General features: G+C 43.6%; 1 protein-coding gene and 1 long non-coding RNA gene across 4 annotated transcripts in view; one reads left to right on the plus strand and one right to left on the minus strand.

Annotated features, from left to right (window-relative positions):
- Positions 1-224: 224 nt before the first annotated feature.
- LOC132892623 (uncharacterized) lies at positions 225-3,486 on the minus strand. Its single transcript, XR_009655470.1, has 3 exons — positions 3,179-3,486; positions 1,646-1,791; positions 225-520 (listed from the first exon to the last, which is right to left on the minus strand). It is a non-coding gene; the product is annotated as an uncharacterized LOC132892623 (long non-coding RNA).
- A 2,661-nt stretch (positions 3,487-6,147) lies between these two features.
- Positions 6,148-21,741, plus strand: part of cdk16 (cyclin dependent kinase 16) — a 104,600-nt gene continuing 89,006 nt past the window's right edge. For all 3 annotated transcript variants that reach the window (XR_009655544.1, XM_060932429.1, XM_060932430.1), the window contains exon 1: positions 6,148-6,547. The gene's annotated coding sequence lies outside the window, so the exon portion shown is untranslated. The remainder of the gene's footprint in view (positions 6,548-21,741) is intronic.

A 21,741-nucleotide genomic window follows, 5' to 3' on the forward strand; every position in this document is an offset into this window, starting at 1 on the left:
TAAAGTACAATAGCATTGCTGATGATTGTTAATGAGTAACAGCTGAAGTTACTAAGACGGAGACAGGGGGCACTGTGAACCTTGGGCATTGTAGTCTTGGGAAGCCAGGCTTGCTTTGCGTTTTGACTCACAACACCATTACTGATGGAAACACCCCTGAGGAGCTCCCTCTGGGAGCTACATTCTTCTTGGGACGCTCTCTCCCTCTACAGTAGGTGCAGGTTTGTCAGGGTGCTGAGTGTGAAATTCTTGAGTTAGCAGGGGGTTGAGGATGTCCTTAGCCATTACCCAGCTCCGTTCCTCTGGTCCATAGCCCTCCCATTCTACCAGGTACTCCACTTGACCTCTTCTTCTTCTGGAGTCGAGAATTCTGTTTACCTGGTAGATAGGTTCTCCTTCGAGACTTAGGGGTTGTTGTTCTGGGACGAGAGTATTTTCTGCCAGAGGACCTTGGATTGTTGGTTTCAGACATGACACATGGAAGGGCGGGGAAATGCAGCAGTGAGGTGGAAACTCCAGTCTGGAAGAAGAAGAAACCTTTATTTGCAACATGCACACGTCAAGCACAGTGAAATTCATCCTCTGCATTTAACCCATCTGAAGCAGTGAACACACGCGCACACACACACCCAGAGCAGTGGGCAGCCACACTAGAGCACCCAGGGAGCAGTCAGGGGTTAGGTATCTTGCTCAAGGGCACCTCAGCCCAAGGCCACTCCACGTTAACCTAACTGCATGTCTTTGGGGAAACCGGAGCACCCGGAGGAAACCCACACAGACACGGGGAGAACATGCAAACTCCACACAGAAAGGCCCTCGCCGGCTGCTGGGTTTGAACCCAGAACCTTCTTGCTGTGAGGCAACCGTGCTAACCACTACACCACCATGTACAAGACCTCACTGATACGACGTAAGATTTTGTATGGGCCGATGTAAAGCCTCACTCACAACCCGCCATACGTGCTGCTACAGGCGGTCTACGGTAAAAAAATTGGCAAAACCATGCTTGAGACTTGCGCGACACTTGTGTGTGTTCAGCGCCGTAGAAGGTCACAGACTGCCCGTGGAGAATTTTGGTCCAGTGCATGCAAATTCTACGGGTCTTGCGACAAATCAAGAACGCATACACTACATACGGGACCCGTACTCCTTTTGTACACCTGAACCAAGTCAGCAGCACGGATAGTAAGGGCTTTTTGTGATAACAGTAAGACGCGTGAGTAAAGCATGGTCATTGTATGAGTGACGTGCCTCAGAAGTACTACACAAGTATTCCACACTTGCTATTTGTGTGGCCCGCAAGACAGAAATACATCTCACTTTCTACCCCTATGTGTGGCGTACACGCAGCACACATGACCTGCATGCGCATGCGACCCGCACGCAGCGCACGCAACCTGCATGCGACACGAGGGGCAAGACTCTGGGTATATATATTGGGGGAGGAACCAAGGAACCGATCATGTAGCGTGTAGCATTGTAGAAGGGAAGAAGACCACCTCATTTGCTGTTTTTATTTGAGTATATGTTAATTTACCATGCAAACGTCAAATAATAAAACATGAGTATAAGGGAATAACGCATTTTATTACATTGTTAAAAATTCCCAACTAAATAGCCCAACAGTTTGAGCACTGAAACACACTTTGACTCTGACTCCGAGCTACTGTCCTGCTCCTGCTGAGTGGTGGGACGGGGTGTCGGGATGTCCATGTCCTTATCACTGAGCATGGCACAATGGCCTGGCAGCAATGATGGGATTGCAATGTCCTCACTTCTGGGTGTCGTTAGCTGAAACATACATGAAAATCAGCATATATAATATTAATTACATAAGCATATACTGAAATGAATGTTTAAAGGTGCTCTTCCACCAAAAAAGTTTAATACTGGCTCTTTTTGAAATACCATTGTTCACTCCGAGTTGCATATGCATGCTGCATGTGAAAATGTAATTCTACTCCCATTCCCTGTATTAGCTTATGAAAGAAAATAGTCTGAAAAACGAGCGAATCTGAAAAAGCCCTACGAACTTGCGTCACTTCGAAAATTAGTACTCATGGCCTCGCCCACCTTGGCTTGCGACCACCCACGGGAAGAAAGTTCGGATTTAAGCGCGAGGAGAGATAGCAGAGCCCATTTCGTCAGTAGCTAACAAAGAGGACCTAACAGCAAGTTGAAAACATGTCTGAACAAGTTCGTGCCTGTGTTATTTGTGGCAGTAACACATCAACGTTGCATTTCTTGCCCAAGATAGAAGAGGTGAAGAAGAAATGGTTGGAATTTATCTTTGGAACACCACCAGCGAAGTATAATGCAACGTTAGTACTGTGTTCTGATCATTTCAACCACAGTGACTTTTCAAACTTCGGTGCCTTCAGTAGTGGTTTTGCTTCGAGGTTGTTTTTAATACCTGGATCTGTACCGTCAAGACGATCGACCACCAGCTCACAAGCTGTAAGTAAAACATGAACTTTTTGTTCGAAGGTTTATGTTACAAAATAGCATGTTCATATTCTCCATGTTAGCATGCATGACATGGTCACAAGCTAGGCAGGGATGAGAGTTTTCCGCTTTTCGGCGGATTTCCGCTTTTTCTGAGTAAAAAACGACCTTTTTATATTATGCCGAATCCGTTGAGAATTTTTTTAAAATTAATTTCGGGGGGTTGGGGTATGTTCCTTCATGCTGTTCAAACTTTATTAACTCCAACGATGTTTACACATTATTTGTAAGTCGCCATCTTTAGTCTCGTTTAAATCTCGTTGAATGTGATGTAAAATTCGTGTTATCTACATTGTTATTGGTCAAAACATCGATGTCGAGACCATAATAGCCAATCAAAACAGTTTTTACAAAGACACCCACATCCGCTTGTTCTGACCCACTGGAGGTAGTGTCACAGTGCTGTTAGCCAATCAGAGGTAACACGTTTACTGATTGCTGTTAGCCAATCAGAGGTAACACGTTTACATGTCATGAATATTAATGAGTAAGAGCTGAAATCCTGTCGTTCTCCCGCCACCCACTCCTCCACCAAACTAGAACAGCCTGAAACAGGAGAACCACAGCATTTTTTTCACCAAAACCGGCTCACAGGGCATTCATTCATACTAGAGACCACCGCACAATTAATGAAAAAACGATGCAATGAGACCTTTAAAGCATGTGTATTTACCTGTGAAAATACCTCTGGCGGGGTACTGTGCCTTCTGCCGGCTTGAAGGCATACTTCTCCCTGTCCGTGCAGGGCTTGCCAGTGCTGCTACCATCATCATCAAATTCTTCCTCCTCCTCCCCCTCTGCTGTTTCAGGCTGGGTTACTTCACTTTTGCTCGCTTCTTCTTGGGTCCCATTTTCTAAATTTTAAACTGAAAATTTTTAATTTTTCCCACAAAACATCCAATGTTCTTCAGTTGAAAGACGGATGCAGAATGCTGCAGACACGCTGGTTTTATACCCACTCCTGGCTTGCATCACACACAAGTTATGAGTGATTGTAACATGCTAATCACATGCGTCACACATGCTTCACAAGTGTGGCCCGAACTCGTAGCGCAGGAAACTGGTAAAATGCAAGTCTCACACACTCCACACTCACTGAACACACACTGATCACGTGCATCAGATATACGCTTTCCATGGGCTAACGGCGCAATTTTTCCCACGCCTCGAGGAAGTCAGGTGTGCAACCTGTACTTGACAAGTACTTTGCATGTACTCCTCCCCCAAACTTTCCCCCCGGGTTCACCGCGACCCTGCAGCACGGCTGCAAGCTACCAAACCCTGCGACCCATGCGTGTCCAAAACGCTTACGGCAGGTTGTGAGTGAGGCTTAACATGCCTGGAGTTTCTTGCAAGAATTCGGTTCCCTTAAGTCACGTATCGAGACCCACACCCTGTCGCCAGACGAAAACTCAGGATTTTTCCCATGGTGCTTGTCTGCATGTTCTTTATACTTGGTGTTTACTGCTTCAATTCTTTGATGAACCTCCTTCCATATTGCTTGGCTCCTAGAAAACCAGTCCTCGACTGACTATACCTGTGCTGGAGTGTCGTCCCATGGGAACAGGGGTGGCTGGTAGCCAGGTATGCACTGGAATGGTGTGAAATGGGTAACTGAGTGCTTGAGTGAGTTTTGTGCATACCTGGCCCATGGGATGAAATGTGACCAGTCCCCCGATTCCTCACGCAAAAGATTCTCAGGAAACAGCAGATCTCCTGGTTGGCCCGCTCCACGTGGCTGTTGGACTGAGGGTGATAACCCAACGTGAGGCTTACTGAGACACCCAGACACTCCATAAAACAAGTCCATAACTGTGAAATGAACTGTGGACCACGGCCGCTGATAATATCCTCCGGGATACCAAAGTACCTAAACACATACTGGAACAGGAGTTCTGCTGTCTGAAATGCAGTCAGAATGCCTGGTAAGGGAATCAGCCTCAAAGACTTGGAGAATTGGTCTACAGTCACCATGATGGTTGTGTTACCCTGGGATGGTGGTAAGTTGATTATGCAGTCTATGGCCAGGTGGGACCAAGGTATCTGAGGTACAGGGAGGGGACATAGCTTACCAGAGGGAGGGGTCCGTGGCACCTTTGCTTGGGCGCATTCAGAGCAAGAGGCAATGAAGTGATTGATCTCGGTTCTCATGTTTTCCCACCAGTACTTACTTCTCAACATCTGATAAGTCCTTTGACTACTAGAATGTCCCGTAGCAGGGGATGCATGTGTCCATGTAATGAGTTTACCTCAAAGGGTTATGGGGACGTATAGCAGTTCTGGTGGACAGTCCTCTGGGTGCCTTCGGGGTTGAGAGTTTCTGATCTCTTTATCTAGATCCCAAATGATAGACTGCACGAAGCATTCTGGTGCAAGAACAGGATGTGGTTCAGTGTTGTGAGGATCAGAACTGGATGTTTGGGATAGAGCATCAGCCTTTGTGTTCCTAGACCCTGGACAAAAAGAGATTGTGAAGTTGAATCTGGTGAGAAAGAGGCCTGATGTGGGTTCAGCCTTGTAGCAGTTCCTGATGTGGGTGGAACACAGAAGCACGGCAGGCGTGAGTTGATGTTCACACACAAACACTTTATTTGACTTTTTCAGCTTTCACTCACTCATTCACTCACTCAGTCACTCACTCACTCAACACGCACACATGCTTTGTGATCGGGAGGGAGTCCCTCTTCTCCCTCCTTTTATGCTCCATCCCTGTAACAAACACACACACACACACACACACACACACATTAATTGACAGCAAGTGGAATGACTTAGCCACTTACCTTCCCCGACCCTGCCCTCCATTCGAGCCCTGTGGCCGGCGAGGGCCTTTCTGTGTGGAGTTTGCATGTTCTCCCCGTGTCTGCGTGGGTTTCCTCCGGGTGCTCCGGTTTCCCCCACAGTCCAAAGACATGCAGGTTAGGTTAACTGGTGACTCTAAATTGACCGTAGGTGTGAATGTGAGTGTGAATGGTTGTCTGTGTCTATGTGTCAGCCCTGTGATGACCTGGCGACTTGTCCAGGGTGTACCCCGCCTTTCGCCCGTAGTCAGCTGGGATAGGCTCCAGCTTGCCTGCGACCCTGTAGAACAGGATAAAGCGGCTAGAGATGATGAGATGAGATAATTCTTGAAAAATAAAAAAGATAGTTCTTCACATCGAATATTTTTATTCCATATTTTGTTGCTTTTTAAATATTTTTTTTTTTGAGCAGAGTTTTTGCTGATAGCCTAGTACTAGAGTAGCCAATCAGAGTGCGCGATTGCTGCTCATACATACATATATATATATATATATATATATATATATATATATATATATATATATATATATATAAAATAAATGCCCATAGAATAAATATAATAATGAGCTACAAAGAAAATCATATTTATGAGTGAACAGTTCCTGACAGAAAGCCATAATTAATTATGACGGAAAAGTTTCATAATTATTGTGGCTTCAATACAAACAGGAGGTTTCATGTGAAAGAGGTCTCCCCTGAGGATTCAGCCTGAATGGTACGGTCTTAATTGGTTGAATAGAATTTGGACCAGACCATTCTGGGCAGTTTCCAGTTTTATGGGGGGGGGAAAAGGGGAGCACTTTGCATTCTTATACCTTTATGACATTGAGGCCGGGGGGGAGAGGTAAAATGACAAGTTGGTACAAGATGGCAACATCTCTGAAGTGATTTTATATCTTTATTGAAGTGTAATCAGGTTTAAGTTGACCTTTCCAATGAGATTGAGTGTGTGACTCTGGATCTATTCGCAGCTCTAACCTGACTGCTCTGCTCTGCTCCCTTCCCTTCTACTCCGGATTTGGCCAGCCAGGGGGAAAACGAACAGCTGCTGCAAACGTGTTTGACACGGTTTTTTGGGGACGGGGACTTTCTGATGCCGTCAGCCGCCGGGATAGGCTCCGTGCTGCACGGCTGGAGCGAGTACACAGTCATGGCCGAAGACTATTGGGAGACTCCGGCGGCGGCTTTGGGATATTATTAAAGATTTAAGGACACACAGGAATCTTACATCCTCCCTTGGGTAAAGAAAAAAAAGCTTGTTTTTAATAGTTAAATGCTTATACGTGCTTATTTTGTGTATTAAGTAGGAAAGACACTAATGCTAAATCTGTTAGCAAACATTTTTCACAGTAATGCTTCGCGTGCACGCTAAATCACCATGGTGATTTAATACCGAAGCTAGCATATCGGGTGTTGATTATGATGTCAAAGATTATAGCTAGCTAGCTAGCTCATAGGGCTAACTAACTAGCTATAAAAAAAACCCTCATCATTATCATATGATAACCGAAAAATAATCCCGAAGTTATTTTTTATATAATATTTTTATATAACATGCAGCCTAGAAGCCGAACTAGTCTAGTTAGCCGACTTGCTAATTCAAACCGCATCGGATTTAAATAGCAGGCTAATGAGCGCGTGCATTCCAGTGCATGTTGTAGTTAATTAATTCAGCATGGCGGAAGCGAGCACCATGCTAACATTCCCCAGTGGCTAAAGGCACACTTTGGTCAAAGATTAAACACGTGAATTTATTTAGGTTATTTGACACTTGAGCTATATTCGTCTTTGAGAACTGTGACGCTATAATATTTAAAGCAAGAGCCGTTTGAATTTCCGGGTAACGCGCTTCCTGATGACGTAGAAAGGTGGCAGGTAATTTTGAATTGAGGTTTTTCACCCACGTGACTAAGGCCAAGTTTACATTAGACCGTATCTGTCTCGTTTTCTTCGCGGATGCACTGTCCGTTTACATTAAAACGCCGGGAAACGGGAATCCGCCAGCTTATCGTGTCTGGTCCGGTGCTGTGTAAACATTGAGAATACGCGGATACGCTGTGCTGAGCTCTAGCTGGCGTCGTCATTGGACGACGTCACTGTGACATCCACCTTCCTGATTCGCTGGCGTTGGTCATGTGACGCGACTGCTGAAAAACGGCGCGGACTTCCGCCTTGTATCACCTTTCATTAAAGAGTATAAAAGTATGAAAATACTGATGCAAATACTGCCCATTGTGTAGTTATGATTGTCTTTAGGCTTGTCATCCTTCCACTTGCAAGTGGTAAGTGACGCGCATGCCCGACATGCACTGAGATCACACACACAGCGGCTCAGTCCCGAATCACTGCTCGTGCGCTTCACTCGCGCGCTCTGTGAGCTGCGCAGGGCCGGAGTGCGCACCCTCCAGAGGGCACTCGCTGTTCAGGGCGGAGTGATTTGGAGCGCAGGATGCCTGCGGAGCCGAGCGTATCCGTATATTGGCGTTGCTGTGTGCACGCGAATCGTGTATTGGTGTTGCTGTGTGCACGCTAATCATTTTAAAAACGTTAATCTGATGATCCGCTGATACGGTCTAATGTAAACCCCACCTAAGTCATGTGAGGCTGCCATTTTGGACGTCACGGCTCAAATCAGTTTGAATGCGAGGAAGGCGACAAACGAAAAACACAAAAGAAAAAGGAGCGAGATGCAGAAAACACCTTCACTATCCAGCGACGTAGGGCATTTACAGGGCGAGCAGAGGGAGAGGTATTTGCAAAAATTGAGGTTAGCAGGCTTAGAGAACGACGTTTACCTGCTTCCACCAGGATTGTTCACTGACGTACGGAAGTACACGAAGCCCTCGTCTTTACCTGACTTCGGCCCACGTGATCTGTATACCTATGTCGTTAAAAACCCATCGCCATACACAGGTATTGGTCTGAAAGCGTATAAGAGTTTGGATGCCTACAAATATTTTGTGTCAGGCTGGGTAACATGCCTACATCAGCGGGTCGTCCCTGGAGCCGGTGGTCGCCATCTTATTACAGCTGAGGTTTGTTCACATTTTCATTTACTTTCGGTCCTCAGGATAAACAAAATGTTATTAAATGTCATTGAAATAACTTCTTAGTCTGTTGAGACATGGCCCGTTATAAATTTGCTGTTACCAGGCAATGACCAAGAACTGTATTATTAGGGTCGGTGTCTGTGTTGTAGCAGTGTACTAGCAGCTAGCTGTTAGCACTAGCTAATGTCAACATAGTAGCTAGTATGTTACTGTAGCAATGTTTACGTTCAGTCATTTGGATGACTGTTAAAACCTTTCAGTCTCAAGTTTTTCCTTTACTGTATTTACTAGTTTACTGTAATTATGATCCGGCAGCTATTTACACCGGATCCAGTGTAAATAGCTGCCGAAGCCGACGTCCGAGCTTGCCGGAGCTAGCGCGCTCGGGCAGGCTGGGAGCTAGCGCGCTCGGGCAGGCTGGGACGTCGGCTCCGGCAGCTATTTACACTGGATCCGGTGTAAATAGCTGCCGGATCATAATTACAGTAAACTAGTAAATACAGTAAAGGAAAAACTTGAGACTGAAAGGTTTTAACAGTCATCCAAATGACTGAACGTAAAGATTGCTACAGTAACATACTAGCTACTGTTGTTGACATTAGCTAGCTTGACCTTCAAAATGGCGGACACCGGGGCGTCACGTGACCCTGTGACGTCAGGTGAAAAACCTCAATAGACCCCTTCGCATGTTTGTAAACAAACCGACCGTTACCAGGATGCGCGTGCAGCCTGGACCCAGGAACAATGGCGCTGCCCATAGACCCGCATTATGAGCTGTCAGATTATGCCAAACAATCGTCGTTACAAGATCGAGAATGCTACATAAATAAGTTAACTCTAACAAGTGGACATCGCCTACCGGATCCGCATTTAATTAAAGAGTGGACGGACGATGTTGGTAAGTTCCCTGGTATAGACCCTTTTCACTCATGTGACCTTCGTAAACGCGACCGCCATTTTTGGACATGAAGAAATAACGGTTTATGGCACAGACCCTTTCGGTTCTCGCTCATCTAGCTGCTACAATGACTGCTTAGACTGCAACAATAATACCTAACACACATTTAAGTATCCGTCATAAAGACGTGAAACTCGTCGAGTGACGAGTGTGTTCATTGATAAGCTAACACAATCTAAAAGTAGACATACCATCACACTGCCCTGGCGCTGTGTACAGTTTACCTTCTATGGTTTGTGCACTCACTATTTGCCATTACCGTATTTTCTGGACTATAGAGCGCACCTGTATATAAACCGCATCCGCTCTATTTTTAAAAAAAATTTAAAAAAAAGATATACAAGCCGCACCGGGCTATAAGCCGCAGATATCTATGTTGATATTTACTGCATGTACAGAATGATTTTGTACTGTAAATGTACATGTATGTACCTGAACAGATTCTTTCTGAACAGTGCCTTTTAACACGGCAGCAACTTTGCTGATTAAAACGGAACAGAACCAAGAGAAAATAACCGGTATTTATTTACCTTCATTTCTCCTGTGTTTGAAACCACAAATCACTTTAATCATCTTGGCTGGATTTGAAAATAATTACCAGTTAGTAATTTGTCGTGCGTGTTCTATCTGCTAAAGATCTGCTAATTCTTCTTTGCACTGATTTTTCATCTATCTTATTTTTGATTCTACTTCCGGTTAGAGCGCCCCTAGCGGTGGAAGAAAAATCCACAGAATAGCCGCACCTTTGTATAAGCCGCATGGTTCAAAACCTAGGAAAAAAGTAGCGGCTTATAGTCCAGAAAATACGGTACTTTCTCCAACCCAGTGTTCGAACTATGCCGATATTTTCGGGGGGTCCCTTTTTTTCCCTTGGGGGGGGTGCTTGCGCTTGTCTCAGAGCGCGGATCTCCAAACACATGAGAAGCCTATCTTGCGCACATATCACGCGGACTCCACACCTCCACACACGCATCGCGTCTGAAGTCATAACTCATCAGGGGAAATCGTGTCCGCATTGGCATGTTCAAAAAACAACCTCGCATCAACAATGATACCACACGCAAGAAAAAAAAAACAGTCAGGCTACTCAACACATCTGATCCACAGCAGCACCAAAGCATCACTGGAAATCATGTCAACAACCAATCTTCCATTTCAACACGCGTCAACAAACAAATGGCACCACAAACATGAACGAATCGGTCAGGCTACCGATTCCAAACCCACAGCAGACCAATAATTAAATGCATTTTACCTTAAAGCAGAATCGACCACTAAGGAAGTCTGTTGGCACACTTCCTTTCTACTAGTTTGTGTCCCCAACCTGGCAGCAGCAGTCGTTGTCATATCGGTTTATTTTATCTTTGATGTAAACACAACACTTTTGACCAAAGTTTAATATAAAATAAGAGAATTACATTGATCTTGCTCCTAAATGTACCCAAGATGTGCCCTTTAAATGATTATGTAGTACTGGCTGGTGTTGAGTGGTATATGAGAGATATTCCACTCAGCTAGCATTTAAAGCTTGCAGGGCATCGATAAATTTAGTAATGCTTAGGGTATCAACCACTCCATTAACGTTACCTTCAACCACACGTTTTCCTGACGGAATGTCTTGCTTTGCATGGCTAGTTTTCAGATCTCATTTAGGTCGAAAATCGGACATTTTCAGTCAAAGAGCTATTGAGTGGTCTATCAGATATATTCATTTAAAGCTTGCAGGGCATCGCTAAATTTAGCAATGCTTAGGGCATCCTCTTCTGTATTAACCACTCCATTAGCATTACCATTAGCGTTACCTTCAACCACATGTTTTCCCGATGGAATGTCTTGCTTTGGACGGCTAGTTTTTGGATCCCGTTTAGACCAAGAATCTGACATTTTCAGTCAGAGAACTATTGAGTGGTATATCAGCTATATTCCACTCAGCTAGCATTTAAAGCTTGCAGGGCATCACTAAATTTAGTAATGCTTAGGGCATCCTCTTCTGTATTAACCACTCCATTAGTGTTTCCATTAGCATTACCTTCAACCACATGTTTTCCCCAACAGAATGTCTTGCTTTGCATGGCTGTTGGATTATCAGGGTCTATTAGATTATCCTGATCCCGGCATACCAAAGACCATTTTGAGAACTGATATTTTTAAAAAATTAGATAGAACTCGATGCCAACGGCGTCGATGGGGACGCCTCTGCCCGGTAGACTACACGCCTTAAGTTGTGATTTGGGGATGGACATTTGACCTCACAGTAATCTTGACCTGGTGAAATTACTTGTGTCAGCCTTGGAGATATTGTGTTCACAAGGTTTTCGGACAGACATTTGACCTCACAGTGACCTTGACCTTAGACCTTTTGATCTCAAAATCTAATCAGTTGATGTTTGTCCCCAAATGCACAAATGGTGAAAGTTTGGTGAAATTCCTTTCATTAGCCTTTGAGATATCGTGTTCACAAGGTTTCAGGACGGACGCATGGAGGGACAGACGGACAACCCGAAAACATAATGCCTCCTGCACCTTACGGTGGCGGAGGCATAAAAAAGGGGTCACAAAAACAAATGAACGAACATTTATTTCTTATTTTATCTATTTATATACACATTTAACTCATTCTTAAGTAGGGAAGTTTGATTCTGATATTGGTCTGATACAGCACTCATTTACCTGTACTCATTAAAAACAATTTTAAAAGGCTTCGATACTTCTTAATCAGGATATCATGAGATCGAATCCCAGTCATGACGAAGCTGTCCGTGCTTGGAATTCAGGGGAGCAGAATTGGTTGTGCTCTCAGGTTGGGAGGGATTTCTTTCTTTCTTTCTTTCTTTCTTTGACTCTGTTCATCTTTTCCTTTGTTCATCTCTTTCTTTCTTTCTTTCTTTCTTTCTTTCTTTCTTTGACTCTGTTCATCTTTTCCTTTGTTCATCTCTCTCTTTCTTTTCTTTCTTTCTTTCTTTCTTTCTTTGACTCTGTTCATCTTTTCCTTTGTTCATCTTTCTTTTTCTTTGACTCTGTTCATCTTTTCCTTTGTTCATCTCTTTCTTTCTTTCTTTGACTGTTCATCTTTTCCTTTGTTCATCTTTCTTTCTTTCTTTTTCTTTCTTTGAGTCTGTTCATCTTTTCCTTTGTTCATCTTTCTTTGACTGTTCATCTTTTCCTTTGTTCATCTTTCTTTCTTTCTTTCTTTCTTTCTTTCTTTCTTTGACTCTGTTCATCTTTTCCTTTGTTCATCTTTTCCTTTGTTCATCTTTCTCTTTCTTTCTTTCTTTCTTTCTTTCTTTCTTTCTTTCTTTCTTTCTTTTTCTTTCTTTGAGTCTGTTCATCTTTTCCTTTGTTCATCTTTCTTTGACTGTTCATCTTTTCCTTTGTTCATCTTTCTTTCTTTCTTTCTTTCTTTCTTTCTTTCTTTCTTTCTTTGACTCTGTTCATCTTTTCCTTTGTTCATCTTTTCCTTTGTTCATCTTTCTCTTTCTTTCTTTCTTTCTTTCTTTCTTTCTTTCTTTCTTTCTTTTTCTTTCTTTGACTCTGTTCATCTTTTCCTTTGTTCATCTTTCTTTGACTGTTCATCTTTTCCTTTGTTCATCTCTCTTTCTTTCTTTCTTTCTTTCTTTCTTTGACTCTGTTCATCTTTTCCTTTGTTCATCTTTCTTTGACTGTTCATCTTTTCCTTTGTTCATCTTTCTTTCTTTCTTTCTTTCTTTCTTTCTTTCTTTCTTTCTTTGACTCTGTTCATCTTTTCTTTTGTTCATCTCTTTCTTTTTCTTTGACTCTGTTCATCTTTTCCTTTGTTCATCTTTCTTTCTTTCTTTGACTGTTCATCTTTTCCTTTGTTCATCTTTTTCTTTCTTTGACTCTGTTCATCTTTTCCTTTGTTCATCTTTCTTTGACTGTTCATCTTTTCCTTTGTTCATCTTTCTTTCTTTCTTTCTTTCTTTCTTTCTTTCTTTCTTTCTTTCTTTGCCACCGTAAGGTGCAGGAGGCATTATGTTTTCGGGTTGTCCGTCTGTCTGTGCGTCCGTCCCGAAACCTTGTGAACGCGATATCTCAAAGGCTAATGAAAGGAATTTCACCAAACTTTCACCATTTGTGCATTTGGGGACAAAGATAAACTGATTAGATTTTAAGGTCAAAAAGGTCTAAGGTCAAGGTCACTGTGAGGTCAAATGTCTGTCCGAAAACCTTGTGAGCACAATATCTCCAAGGCAGATGACAGGAATTTCACCAAACTTTCACCATTTGTGCATTTGGGGACAAAGATAAACTGATTAGATTTTAAGGTCAAAAAGGTCTAAGGTCAAGGTCACTGTGAGGTCAAATGTCTGTCCGAAAACCTTGTGAACACAATATCTCCAAGGCTGATGCAAGTAATTTCACCAGGTCAAGATTACTGTGAGGTCAAATGTCCATCCCCAAATCACAACTTAATAAGGCGTGTAGTCTACCGGGCGGAGGCGTCCCCATCGACGCCGTTGGCGTCAAGTTCTATCTAGTTTCTTTTAATCTCTGTACCTCTTGATTCTTTTGCTCTGTTCGTCTTTTTTTCACTCCTTTCTTTCTTTTGATTCGTCTGTACCTCTTGATTTCTTTCGTTGTTCGTCTTTTTCACTTTCTTTTGCTGTGTTCATCTTTTTCTTTCTTTTGATTCGTCTGTACCTCTTGATTTTTCTTTCGCTCCGTTCATCTTTTTCTTTCGCTCCATTAATCTTTTTTCCTTTCTCTTCGTTCATCTTTTTTTCTTTTTGATCGGGCTGTACCTCTTGATTTCTTTCTTTAGCGCTTTCTTTTGTTCTTTTTTTGTTCTGTTTTTCAGTTGTGAGAATCTGAGTGCATGTAATGCCGCTTTTCCACTACCAACGCGGCTGAGTCGGGCTGAGCCGTGCCAGGCTGAGTCGAGCTGAGCGGGGCTGTTGGAGTTGCATTTCGACTACAACCGCGCTGAACCATGCTGGCTGGAAGTGGGTGGACAAATTGGGTGGAGTTAGCGAAAGTGGGTGGACGTCACGTGATGTCGTTAGGCGGCGCAAACAGTGACATCGGTGATCTTTTAAGCGGTAGTCTCATGACCCGGATAGTAAACAATAAACATGGAGGGCATGGAGTTGTTAGTGTTGCTCGTCTTGGTGCTGTGGCTTGTTGTCACCGACAACGCCAACAGATACTGGCAAGAGCGTATAGATGAGGCGAGGCGCATAAGGCTTCATAATTCTCGTAATTCGTAATTCTTCTTCTTCCGGGTTTACGGTGTTTACAGATCCCAGCGTGCTCGCGGGGCGTGTGTGGGCATGTGAGGACACTCCTCCTCACCAATCAGTGCACAGGGGAGTGTCTCCTCACGCCCCTAGCCCCACTCAGCTCGGTTTGGCTCGCTTCAGCCCCACTCCAAAACCGTGTGAGTTTTGGGTGCTAAGCAGGGCTGAAGCGAGCTGAGTCGTGCTGTTCTTAGATAGTCGAAACGCGAGCCGTGTCAGGCTAAAGTGAGCTGAAAAAGGGTAGTGGAAAAGGGCCATAAGTGGAAGAGGGTAGATGGCGCGTTCCTGAGTCACACAGCATGAGCGGCGTTAAAAAGACCTGTATGTTGGAGGAAGTATGTTTGCCTTCAGCCACCTTCCTGAGTAGCTGTCGTATGATGGAGAGCTGGCTGGTGGCTGTGAACTGACATGACCAAATTGTGGGGAAAAATGCTTCAGTACCAACATGCAATATCACATGATCCCGCTGTTACATCAGCCTTGTGTATGCTGTTGCATTAATGAACGTCTAGATGATTCTCAGGATTGATAGTCAAAGTAAAGCAGACTGCAGAGGAGTGACTACAGTATAAACATAACCCATTTAAAACATAAAACTCAGCAAGAAGATGTTTCTGCTATCAGTACATGGCAGGAAAAAAAAAGCTGATGAGAAACGATGTCGCCAACCCTGGGGAGGGGAAATATCTGCCTTTATCTGGGATATTGTTCTTAATGATCGGCTCCTATCAGGTGTTTGTGACGAAGTCAGTGAAACAGTTCTTACTTACAGCTGCACAGAAGCATGAAGGAAAAATGGGGAAAAGTTTTCTTCACTGTCTGTTAGCACTGTTGTTGCCATGAACATTAGATGTCTTGGCATGAACTAGCCATCTTAGCTACTCAAATGAGCAAGCACAAACCGAGAAAGGTATCGATTAATGAAGTTAAATAAATAAAACGACACTGTAGACGTTTTCATCTTAGGAGTCTCTCCGATATGTAGGAAGATGATAAACACATGCCCCTTTTCCACCAAAGCAGTTCCAGGGCTGGTTCGGGGCCAGTGCTTAGTTTGGAACCGGGTTTTCTGTTTCCACTGACAAAGAACTGGCTCTGGGGCCAGAAAAACCGGTTCCAGGCTAGCACCAACTCTCTGCTGGGCCAGAGGAAAGAACCGCTTACGTCAGCGGGGGGGCGGAGTTGTTAAGACCAACAACAATAACAAGACCGCGAAAGATCGCCATTTTTAAGCGGCGAGAAGCCGCAGCTGTACAAACGCGAAGTCATTTATTATTGTTGTTGTTGCTGCTCCTGCTTCTTCCGTGTTGTTTTTGCTTCGATATTCGCGCCAAGGTTTAAGCAAACGTAGCAACGTAACTGACGTATACAGCGACGTAATGACGTGGCACCGCGAGCGATGGAAAAGCAAACTGGTTCTCAGCTGGCTTGCAAGTTGAAAGAGTTGTGAACCAGCACCGGCCCCGAACCAGCCCTGGAACTGATTTGGTGGAAAAGGGGTAATAGAGGATTTTACACAGTTGTGCGAAGATACAACCCCGATTCCAAAAAAGTTGGGACAAAGTACAAATTGTAAATAAAAACGGAATGCAATAATTTACAAATATCAAAAACTGATATTGGGCGGCACGGTGGTGTAGTGGTTAGCGCTGTCGCCTCACAGCAAGAAGGTCCTGGGTTCGAGCCCCGGGGCCGGCGAGGGCCTTTCTGTGTGGAGTTTGCATGTTCTCCCCGTGTCCGCGTGGGTTTCCTCCGGGTGCTCCGGTTTCCCCCACAGTCCAAAGACATGCAGGTTAGGTTAACTGGTGACTCTAAATTGAGCGTAGGTGTGAATGTGAGTGTGAATGGTTGTCTGTGTCTATGTGTCAGCCCTGTGATGACCTGGCGACTTGTCCAGGGTGTACCCCGCCTTTCGCCCGTAGTCAGCTGGGATAGGCTCCAGCTTGCCTGCGACCCTGTAGAAGGATAAAGCGGCTAGAGATAATGAGATGAGAATGAGATGAAAAACTGATATTGTATTCACAATAGAACATAGACAACATATCAAATGTCGAAAGTGAGACATTTTGAATTTTCATGCCAAAAATTGGCTGATTTGAAATTTCATGACAGCAACACATCTCAAAAAAGTTGGGACAGGGGCAATAAGAGGCTGGAAAAGTTAAAGGTACAAAAAAGGAACAGCTGGAGGACCAAATTGCAACTCATTAGGTCAATTGGCAATAGGTCATTAACATGACTGGGTATAAAAAGAGCATCTTGGAGTGGCAGCAGCTCTCAGAAGTAAAGATGGGAAGAGGATCACCAATCCCCCTAATTCTGCGCCGACAAATAGTGGAGCAATATCAGAAAGGAGTTCGACAGTGTAAAATTGCAAAGAGTTTGAACATATCATCATCTACAGTGCATAATATCATCAAAAGATTCAGAGAATCTGGAAGAATCTCTGTGCGTAAGGGTCAAGGCCGGAAAACCATACTGGGTGCCCGTGATCTTCGGGCCCTTAGACGGCATTGCATCACATACAGGCATGCTTCTGTATTGGAAATCACAAAATGGGCTCAGGAATATTTCCAGAGAACATTATCTGTGAACACAATTCACCGTGCCATTCGCCATTGCCAGCTAAAACTCTATAGTTCAAAGAAGAAGCCGTACCTAAACATGATCCAGAAGCGCAGATGTCTTCTCTGGGCCAAGGCTCATTTAAAATGGACTGTGGCAAAGTGGAAAACTGTTCTGTGGTCAGACGAATCAAAATTTGAAGTTCTTTATGGAAATCAGGGACGCCGTGTCATTCGGACTAAAGAGGAGAAGGACGACCCAAGTTGTTATCAGCGCTCAGTTCAGAAGCCTGCATCTTTGATGGTATGGGGTTGCATTAGTGCGTGTGGCATGGGCAGCTTACACATCTGGAAAGACCCCATCAATGCTGAAAGGTATATCCAGGTTCTAGAGCAACATATGCTCCCATCCAGACAACGTCTCTTTCAGGGAAGACCTTGCATTTTCCGACATGACAATGCCAAACCACATCAATTACAGCATCATGGCTGCGTAGAAGAAGGGTCTGGGTACTGAACTGGCCAGCCTGCAGTCCAGATCGTTCACCCATAGAAAACATTTGGCGCATCATAAAACAGATCATTGCATTCCGTTTTTATTTACAATTTGTACTTTGTCCCAACTTTTTTGGAATTGGGGTTGTCTGAAGTTTATCTTCGAGTGGTGAATGTATATATTTTTCAATCCGAGAAGATAAACTTCATATCTTCACGCCACTGTGTAACGTTCTTTATATTATATGGACACAGCCACAAAAAATAACACGCAAGTTGATCAAAAGGATTTTAATTTTGAGCCAGTTTGTCGTTTTGACAACGCGCATCTAGTCAGCAGGAAAACACCGGTAGTGACGACATCGGAGTGAAAGATCAGTAATTTATTATACATACAGGACACTTTTTCGATGGAATAAAAACATGTGTTCTAGTCTCTTCTCGTGGGTTTGATTCGATAGCATGCGATATTGTTAGCATATCGCTTATCTTGCGTGTATTCCGTCACTCTACCCAATGGACAATGAGCATTGAATATGGTTTGATATTGCATGGTTGTCGAGACAACACGATGTGACACGTCAGAGCTCATGCGAATATACAATGACAAAATGTTTCTGCTGCGCATGCCCAGAATCATATCTTTGTCCACTGGGAAAGGGAGAAGATGAGGCTAATCCAGTGCTACTGCTAGAATTAGCTATGCTATAGAGGATGTGCAGTCACGTGACCCGTCCATGTTTACTCCGCCTACTCCGCCATATTGGACGGCTTCAGGATTGTTTACCTTGCGCGAGTGTAATGGATCCAGGGAGTAATCTCCAAGAAAATTCGGAAAATACCCCATCTACATCGTGCGATTACTTGTCTAAGTTTGTTCAGCATCTTGAAGGTGACGTGAGGCAGCGTTACGTGGAAAAGTGTTCCAGGTTGGGGATTGCAGATCCGTACAACTTGCCGCAATCCTTGCTCAGGGAAATTCGGAGCTGCGGTGCCGACGATTTGCCCGATCTGGCCTACCACGACATTTACAATTTTCTCGTTAATCGTGAATCGTGTTACACTGGCAAAGCCCTCAAAGCTTACAAGAGCCTGGAAGCTTATAAATATTTTGTTGCGGGATGGATATCTCAACTATACCTCTGGAAGGTACCGAAGAAGAATGTCTACTTGATAACCTCACGGGTAAGTGGCATTAAGACGTTTATCATAAAGAGACTATGCAGGACGTTTTATCGCTTATTTAGTAATTTTAATACAGAATTTACTCTGATGAAATTATTCAGACACTCCAACGCCTCCCTAAAGAAAAAAATCGGATCTGCGCGTTTCTGCCGTGAAACGGCATCTGCCGTTTGCATCTCTGTTTAAACTCATAGGTTAACCGACTTTAACTGGCTAATGAGGCTCGGTGGTCGGTCAAGATTCTTTTTTAGTTTTCGCCATCCCTACTGTGGATTGGCCTTTCAAAGGCATATATGAGCCAAAAAGCTAAAACATTGTCATAGACTAGGCCAGGGTAGTAGGGCTAGGCATAGCCATTTTAAACGTTAGAGACTGTCTAGTTTCTAAGTATGCAGTTATCATTCAATCCAAAAATCAACTTAACAGATGTACTCGGAGTATTGAATTAGAAGATTGCACCTACCTGATATGAAGTGTTCACTACAAATTCGGCTGGTAGAACTGGGGTTCCAGTTTTCTCTTCGCACAGCGGACACCCATTTTGCGCGTCTCTCCTCGTCTGCGGGGAATCTATAAAACGACGGGCCCTCCTTTTGGCCCTGTCTATTGGTACAACCAAATGCTGAACAAGATATAACCATTCTCGAAAGATCTACTCCCACACACTTGATAATTAGAACGGGTCCGTCTAAGTTCTATGCGCGACCTTGCCGTCCAAAATGGCGGATAAACAAATATCACGTGACCTCGTGACGTCACGTGCAAATCCTCAATAGTTAAGTACTAAATAAATAAACTGAAAACTGAAACTAAAGATGCGCTGAACACCCGAAAGGCTCCCAAAACTTCATTATTATTCAGGCAAGAGTTTTCCATACCAACAGACATTGAAAAACTGGAAAAGAGACACGTCGGAGATGTAAAACTTCCGCGTCAGTGAGTGACTGTGACAGTTTGTAAACAAACATGGCCGCCAAGTTTGCTTCGTTAAAAGCAGAAGATTTTGAGAGAATTTTGGTTGTGTGCGCGAAGGCCAATACTAGTGCAGTCAAGCCAAATATTTTTCCTGTGTAATTTTACTTACTTTTAAAATCAACATGGTTGTGTCCATGTTGATTTTAAAAGTAACTAAAATTACACAGGGAAAATAATATTTGGCTTGACTGCACTAGTATTGGCCTTCGCTAACACTACACTGGCTGGAAGGTAACTGGACTGACGCGCTAATAGCACCGAGTCGTGGGTAAGCTTGTGTTGGCCTTCGACAATGCTGATATGGAGAGTGTGTGTTTTGTATACACTACCGTTCAAAAGTTTGGGGTCACCCAGACAATTTTGCGTTTTCCATGAAAAGTCACACTTTTATTTCCCACCATAAGTTGTAAAATGAATAGAAAATATAGTCAAGACATTTTTCTGGCCATTTTGAGCATTTAATCGACCCCACAAATGTGATGCTCCAGAAACTCAATCTGCTCAAAGGAAGGTCAGTTTTATAGCTTCTCTAAAGAGCTCAACTGTTTTCAGCTGTGCTAACATGATTGTACAAGGGTTTTCTAATCATCCATTAGCCTTCTGAGGCAATCAGTGTGTTTACATGCACATAGAGAAAATCGAATTTCTGCCGTAGCTCGACTGAAATCGAAGTTCTAAATGCCATGGAAACACCTTAGCTCGGCTGAAATCGAACCGAACTGGATTTCTTATAATCGAGCTACGCGACCTAGATTATGCGATTGTAGCCGAGCTACTTAGTGCATGTAAACCCTATCGAGCTACTTACTTCAGCATTGCCCCTTCCGGGAGTGACGAGACCACAAGCGGGAAACACAACAGCCTCGGTCGGCATGACAACAGTAGTAGTAGCGAGCAGCAGAAGAGGTCAGGAGGAACAACATCTCTCGATGTTGCTGTCCTCGTCGTCGTTCTTCTTGTGAACATGGAACTGATAACTTTGTTTATACTCTTGAATAGCTCTTCATTACGACAACCGGAAGTGTACCAACATGATGGGGCGTGTAGCACCACCTGTGGCTCGGGTGCACAATGTACCTCACACAATAGCTCGATTTCCTTGTGTGCATGTAGGATTGGATTTCTCTGGCACCCCCCTTAGCTCGATTACCGACAGTAGCTCGATTTGGATGTACATGTAAACGCACTGAGTGAGCAAACACATTGTACCATTAGAACACTGGAGTGATAGTTGCTGGAAATGGGCCTCTATACACCTATGGAGATATTGCACCAAAAACCAGACATTTGCAGCTAGAATAGTCATTTACCACATTAGCAATGTATAGAGTGGATTTCTGATTAGTTTAAAGTGATCTGCATTGAAAAGAACAGTGCTTTTCTTTCAAAAATAAGGACATTTCAAAGTGACCCCAAACTTTTGAACGGTAGTGTACAGTAATAATAATAGCTTTTTCGTGGTCTATCGGATATATTCTATTCAGCTGTTTGTCTTTGACTTGTGCAGTATCATGCTAGCTGAATGGAATATATCTGATATACCATGAAAAAAATCCAGCCGATATTATTTATTTAAAGGAGAACTGAAGGCAAATTTTTTTTTTTTTAAATCAAAATTCTATTTCTCTCATTTTATTAAATATAGGAATGCATTTTTGCTCGCTGTAATATCAGTCCATATGTCAAAGCAATGGCCGTAAACGAGATTTGCTGAGACCTGTGCGAGACATCGTAGGACGGAAGTAAAACGTACAAGCGGAAATCAAAGCGACCAACATCTGCCAACGTTGTCAAAAGATGCGCGCACCCTCTTTCGAATGCTGACGTAATCAAGCCGGAAGTTTTGTTTGTTTTTGATAGCGATCAGGAAAGTTTGAAAAAAGTAGGCAGTAATCGTCATTTAAACTCGTTTTTGTGCAATTTTTCGTTTGGAAAACAGTTTTCAAAATGGC

Source organism: Neoarius graeffei, chromosome 10 (genome assembly GCF_027579695.1).
Source record: "Neoarius graeffei isolate fNeoGra1 chromosome 10, fNeoGra1.pri, whole genome shotgun sequence".
NCBI classification, from domain to species: Eukaryota; Metazoa; Chordata; class Actinopteri; order Siluriformes; family Ariidae; genus Neoarius; species Neoarius graeffei.